Source organism: Salvelinus sp. IW2-2015, linkage group LG3, assembly GCF_002910315.2.
Source record: "Salvelinus sp. IW2-2015 linkage group LG3, ASM291031v2, whole genome shotgun sequence".
NCBI lineage: Eukaryota > Metazoa > Chordata > Actinopteri > Salmoniformes > Salmonidae > Salvelinus > Salvelinus sp. IW2-2015.
Window position 1 is genome coordinate 1,168,407 of NC_036840.1, and position 7,075 is coordinate 1,175,481.

The 7,075-nt window shown below is 43.9% G+C and overlaps 1 pseudogene; it reads right to left on the minus strand.

The window, feature by feature from the left end:
- Window positions 1-1,755: 1,755 nt before the first annotated feature.
- Window positions 1,756-5,183, minus strand: LOC111955663 (high-affinity choline transporter 1-like; annotated as a pseudogene).
- Window positions 5,184-7,075: the final 1,892 nt, after the last annotated feature.

The following is a 7,075-nucleotide window of genomic DNA, read 5'->3' on the forward strand; positions in this document are numbered from 1 at the left end:
AGGCCGGCAGAATCGTGTTGTCACTGAAAAATACTGTTGTCACTGAAAAATACTGTTAGCTGCAACTGTGATAAAGCCGGTTAAAACAGTGTACAGTAAGTGAACATTTTAGCATTTGTGAAATTATTTTGATGTGATATGAAAGTAGAGGGTTTTTAGTTTCTAGAACCATATCACAATTGAAATCGATTCACGTTTAGATGGGAGTATTTGGCTGGTTTGGCTGCCAGAGCCAATCTACCTCTGAAAATAGCATAAAGTCCTTGGCCTTTAAGGAGTAATGCTAGGCTTCTTAAGAGTACATCTTGGGCTAGACACGGCCCTTCATACACCTGACACATTGTTAAACACATTTCTACACCCAGGGTAAGTTTCAGAATTTACTCACCCTTGCCCTTAATGCCACAAGAAGCAATGTCCTCTGTCTGTCAGTTATAAGTTCTGGGACAGTTTGTGTTACCACTGTCACAAACTCCTCTAATTTTCCATAGTGCTTGATGGCCCTCTGTTGCTACCTGCCACATAAATGCAGACAATAGCCATAGATGTGGAACCAAAAGGCGCAGGGAGGAGGAAGGGAGGGGTTAATCTATTGTGTAGACAAGGATGTACAGTAATATCAAAGACAGTACAGTATGAAGATAACTGCTTCCCTGATCTTGCTTGATGGAGATGTCATGGCAACGTTGGCTAGCTAAGCTCATGCGCAGAAACAAGTCATCGTCTAACAGTGATCTCGCGCCGAACTGCGAATGTCTAGCAACCAGGGGTTGCTATTTCGAATCTCATGAAGGACAATTTTAGCATTTTATCAACTTTTCAACTACTTACTACTTTTTAGTTACTTTATAATTACTTAGTATGTTAGCTAACCCTTCCCCAAACCCTTTAACCTAGCATATCATAATAAATGGCAGGTTACTGATTTACATACAGAATAATACGACATGCTCTGAGACCAGATTGCAAAGCTAGCTAGCTGGGGCCATATAGACACATTTTACACGTCATACAAAAATAAACTGTGTGCTAAAATAGCTATAATGTCCACAGCAAGTTTGAAGCCATATAGAACTAGGCTAGCTAGTTCTGTTGTAAAACAGCAGTATTAGCCACAGCAGTTAAGGCAGCCACAGCCGTTAAAGATCACCTTCTGACAGACCTAATTAACACATCCCATCTATGGGGCAGTAGCCAGTAAGGAAAAGTTAGCCTGTCAAACGTGACACAAGAATGATTGTGGCCAAGGAGAGAAGTAAGGGAAAGGCATGTACGATGTTCCCGTCCACTTTAAGAGCAAATAAGAGGTATGCGTGTGTGTGGGCACATCAAACAGGCCACAGAGGAAAAGCCAAATCCCAAAGCCCAAACACACTCCATAGTCATTGACCTGTCTAGACAGAAATAGGATAGCTAACTGGGCTAACACCACTGTGTATGTGATATTATAGACACTCCGGATCCAGAATGTGCACACAAAGAATCTCAATTCAAAATGCTACTTAGTCCAGGAGTGGGTAAATATGTGTCTGGGAGACCAACTCTTACAGTGCCAGTTCACCGTTTTACCTTGTTTTTCCACCTATCTAGGGTGGTGTCGATTCATGCTTGATCACTCGTTATTTAGCTTGTATTTTTATTGCTTTCTAAACAAACAGTCTTTGAAGGATATTCATTTAAATGTACCATAAACATGAAGATGACATACAAGTAACAAGAACAAGGAAACAGTACTTTCCACAAGCTACATTTCTTTGAAAAGGTAACATTCTTTATTGAATTAAGAGTCTTAACTGTGCTGTGGTGTTTGAGTCCTGCCTGTTCCTGGCCTTTGGCCGTTGTCTGTAACGATCTACATGATGGGACCCCAGGTCATTGTAAAGAGCTCATATCTTCTGTGCTCGCATGAGGAGATGGGTCATTCTGCCTTGTGTCTCAGTCAGATCCTTAGCTACTATATCCTTTATCAAAATCATCCTTTTTTGACCAAGTCCATATCCATCCAAGTTATCAGGCAGTAGTCCTTTAAGGAAAAGGCAGGCTGCAAAACGTGACACAACCAGGATGGTGGCCAGAGAGACCAACATGATGCTGGTGCGGAACGGGAAGACATGCAGCAGACGCCCGTCCTCGTGTAGGCTGTCCCAGGGAAGGGGCATGAGTCCTGTCATACCGAGCAGTGGCTCTCCCACTAGGAGCTGCAGCAGTAGCTCTACCACAAGACCTGCCAAGGCACCATACCCAGGCAGAAAGAGGACGCAGATCAACTGGGCACACACCACCGTGTACATCACATCTCCACTGAGAATCCAAAAGACATACACAGAGGAGGTCGTCATTGCCAAGCCTGCCCCCATCAAACCAAACAGTAGGATGGACACCATTACAACCAGTAGAATCTCTTTCTGAAGAAGAAATAAATAGTTACATAGAATAAACTAAGATGTTTGTAAGTAGATTCTCCAACTTTCTCTCACCCTTTTGCTGAAAATGTTTTTGTAGATGTTTCGGGGAAAAAGGGACGCAGAAGACAGCAGGGCAGAGTCAATCGATGACATCACGGCAGCAGCAATGGCGCAGATTCCGACAAGAGGTTGGCACAGGTGGTGCAGGGAGATGGGCAGAATCATATTCGCCTTGCCCTGCTCGTAGGGAGTAGGTAGACCACAACTGGTCTGGTTCTAATCTAAGTGAGGGAGAAAAAAAAAGCTTGTATTTGAGGTTTACAGAACTCCCAGTGATTGACATTATTGGGACAGAGTTGGCTCCTACCATGAAGCCTACTCCTCCATTTTGATGAACACACTGCTGTACCTGTGGATGCTGCCAGCACCAATGAGAAGAGGTGGTATGGTGGGATGAAGCAGAAGACAGAGGCAGCATAGCAGATGAACTGAGCCACAGTGGCTGTGGCCAGGACTCTCTGGTAGAAGGCCTGGTAACAGATTCCACCTAGAGTCAGAGAGCGAGACATTGAAATGGACCGTAAAAATTTTGAAATTCAAAAAGCGCATGACCTAAATGAGAAAACAACCAGCACGGAAAATAGAAAGATAACACAAAACAATGAAAATTGTAGGGATTGAGACATTTAGATATAGATCTATGATCTATACAACAGATGGTCTGTGACGTGGAATCAACTAAATATTAGACATTGTCTGAACACCTCTGACAAACTGTGAAATTGACACCAGTAGCAGGTCATCCAGCCAGCGCACTGCATGTGCCAACTTCAGCCTGCCGGTCCATGGCTCCTGGTACAGTTTTGTCACCACTGTGACTGTAATGTCTGCTGAGGCGGGGCTTATCAGTATGAAGGGCACACAGAGCCACTGGAAGGGAAAAAACAAAACCACAAAATCACTGAAAGGAAAAGAAAACTAAACCACAAAACCATTGAAAGGAAAGAAAAAGAAACAAAACCATTGAAAGGACAGAAAAAGAAACAAAACCATTGAAAGGACAGAAAAAGAGAAAAAAACATTGAAAGGAAAGAAAAAGAAACAAAAGTTCCCATACAGAAACTTCAACATGTAAATAAAGTGAATCTGGGCGTGTATATATACAGTAGACTAGACACGTGCCCTCACTCACTATAACACGTTGACCCTAGAACCAATAAGGTTTCTTCGGCTGTCCCCATAGGAGAAACCTTTGAAGAACCTATTTTGGTTCCAGGTAGAACCCTTTTGGGTTAAATGAAGGGTTCTCCTATGGGGACAGACAAAGAACCCTTTTGAAACCATTTTTTCTAAGAGTGCAGGACAAAGTTTTATCACCAGGCTGAGGAACATGAAGATGAGCTGGATGACATCAGTGTAGGCCACCGAGTACAGCCCTCCCAGCAATGTGTAGAGAACTGCCACGTCAGCAGACAGGGCCACAGCCAAGGGTGATGGGATATCTATGATCGCACTCACCGTTCCCCCTAGAGCAAAGCATTGTGCAGATTGTTCACACATTCTAGCTAGCGTAGTAGCTTGCAAGCTTCTGTGTGTAGTATATAGCCATCAACATCCCTGAGATCTGAGTGTCATTATGTCGCTAGAAGGCCTCAACAGTTCACCCAATGTATAACTTACACACATGCCATGCAGGTTTATGCACTCATTCATGCATCAGGGAGTTGGCCAACATCACCAACTAATAATGTAATAGTTTAGACTCATTCTCATGCTTCCAGATAATGTGGTGGTGGACAATTGCTTATTCTTCAATAAATTACATCAAAGATACACTCAGAGAAATCTAAGCTAGAGACAGTTTTTCCACGTGACATAACCAGGTAGACGTGGCTCTAGTCATGGCACGTGCTAAAAGGTGCTGTGATGGCTATTTTGCTGACAGAACAACTGACTTACCTAATGCAGCGAGCACACAGGCTATCCAGAAGATGTCAGCAAGGAGTGATGGGACAAAGAGAATAGCAGTTAACGTGTTCCCATACTTCTCCTGAAACGGATCCATTATGGTGACGTAATTCTTCTCTCGGACAGGTTTCCTAAAGAACAATGCACCTGCAGTCACGAATCCATTTACTGTGACTTATTTACCTTACACCACAGGAGGTTGGTGGCACCTGAATTGAGGAGGACGGGCATGTCAAATGGACAGAGAGGAATAAGTGGAAAGCTATCAACAACATCAAACACGTGGTTTCCATGTGTTTCATGCCATTCCATTCACTCCATTCCAGCAATTATTATGAGCCATCCTCCACTCAGCAGCCTCCACTGCCCAAGTATTATGATAACATAACCATACATACCTGCAACCAGGCTAAGGGAGAAGCCTATCGGTCCAATGGCCCAAGCCAGGCCCCTTTTAGGGTCGTAGACCACCTCAGCATTGCCTCGGATGAAACCTCCTCCCACCCATGTAGCTGTAGAGAGAGGGTGGTAACACAGAACAACCACTAAACATTGAAAAGTACTTTGAAAGAGACTCAATGACTTTCAAATCTGGGTGATCTTATGTTACAAGTTAGTTAGGTTGACTACACACCTGTGGTAGTGAAGATGCTGACCCAGATGTTGAGGTTCCGCCCTCCAACCATGGCAACCTCACTAAGGTTTCCAGTGCACTTCCTCTCCTCGCGCTTGGACTTTCTGGATGCCTGTCGCGAGGACAATGAGGAAGAACACCCCGATTAACAGCAGGCCAGGCCAGTTAAGCGCCATCTTCAGGGAGGAGAGAGAATTTCTATACGATACATGAATATTGACGACAGACCATCGAGACTTAGGCCAATGTCACACAGAGAGGTACGAAAACGTGACCTCAGCAAAAAAAGAACCGTCCTCTCGCTGTCAACTGCGTTTATTTTCAGCAAACTTAACATGTGTAAGTATTTGTATGAACATAACAAGATTCAACAACTGAGACATAAACTGAACAAGTTCCACAGACATGTGACTAACAGAAATGGAATAATGTGTCCCTGAACAAAGGGGGAGTCAAAATCAAAAGTAACAGTCAGTATCTGGTGTGGCCACCTGCTGCATTAAGTACTGCAGTGTAGAGGTCGACCGATTAATCGGAATGGCCGATTAATTAGGGCCAATTTCAAGTTTTCATAATAATCGGAAATCGGTATTTTTGGACACAATTAAGTCTATGATTTGATATTTGATAGAGCAGTCTGACTGAGCGATGGTAGGCAGCAGTAGGCTCGTACGCATTCATTCAAACAGTACTTTCGTGCGTTTTGCCAGCAGCTCTTCGCAATGCTTCAAGCATTGAGCTGTTTATGACTTCAAGCCTATCAACTCCCGAGATTAGGCTGGCAATGCTAAAGTGCCTATAAGAACATCCAATAATCAAAGGTACATGAAATACAAATGGTATAGAGAGAAATAGTTGACGCATCATAATTCCTAAAATAACTACAACCTAAAACTTCTTAACTGGGAATATTGAAGAACTGGGAATATTGAGCCACCAGCTTTCAGATGTTCTCATGTTCTGAGCAAGGGACTTAAACATTAGCTTTTTTACATGGCACATATTGCACTTTTACTTTCTTCTCCAACACTTTGTTTTTGCATTATTTAAACCAAATTGAAAATGTTTCCTTATTTATTTGAGGCAAAATTGATTTGATTGATGTATTATATTAAGTTAAAATAAATGTGTTCAATCAGTATTGTTGTAATTTTCATTATTACAAATAAATAGATAAATAAATAGAAATTGTCCGATTAATCGGTATCGGCTTTTTTTTGGTCCTCCAATAATCGGTATCGACATTGAAAAATCATAATTGGTCGACCTCTACTGCAGTGCATCTCCTCCTCATGGACTGCCCCAGATATGCCAGTTCTTGCTGTGAGATATTACCCCACTCTTCCATCAAGGCACCTACAAGTTCCCGGACATTTCTGGGGGGAATGGCCTTAGCCCTCACCCTCCGATCCAACAGGTCCCAGACGTGCTCAATGGGATTGAGGCTCTTCGCTGGCCATGGCAGAACACTGACATTCCTGTCTGCAGGAAATCACGCACAGAATGAGCAGTATGGCTGGTGGCATTGTCATGCTGGAGGGTCATGTCAGGATGAGCCTGCAGGAAGGGTACCACATGATGGAGGAGGATGTCTTCTCTGTAATGCACAGCGTTGAGACTGCCTGCAATGACAACAAGCTCAGTCCGATGATGCTGTGACACAACGCCCCAGACCATGACAGACCCTCCACCTTCAAATCGATCCCACTCCAGAGTACAGGCCTCGGTGTAACGCTCATTCCTTCAACGATAAACGTGAATCCAACCATCACCCCTGGTGAGACAAAACTGCGACTCGTCAGTGAAGAGCACTTTTTGCCAGTCCTGTCTGGTCCAGCGACGGTGGGTTTGTGCCCATAGGCGACGTTGTTGCCGGTGATGTCTGGTGAGGACCTGCCTTACAACAGGCCTACAAGCCCTCAGTCCAGCCTCTCTCAGTCTATTGCGGACAGTCTGAGCACTGATGGAGGGATTGTGCGTTCCTGGTGTAACTCGGGCAGTTGTTGTTGCCATCCTGTACCTGTCCCGCAGGTGTGATGTTCGGATCTACCGATCCTGTGCAGGGACC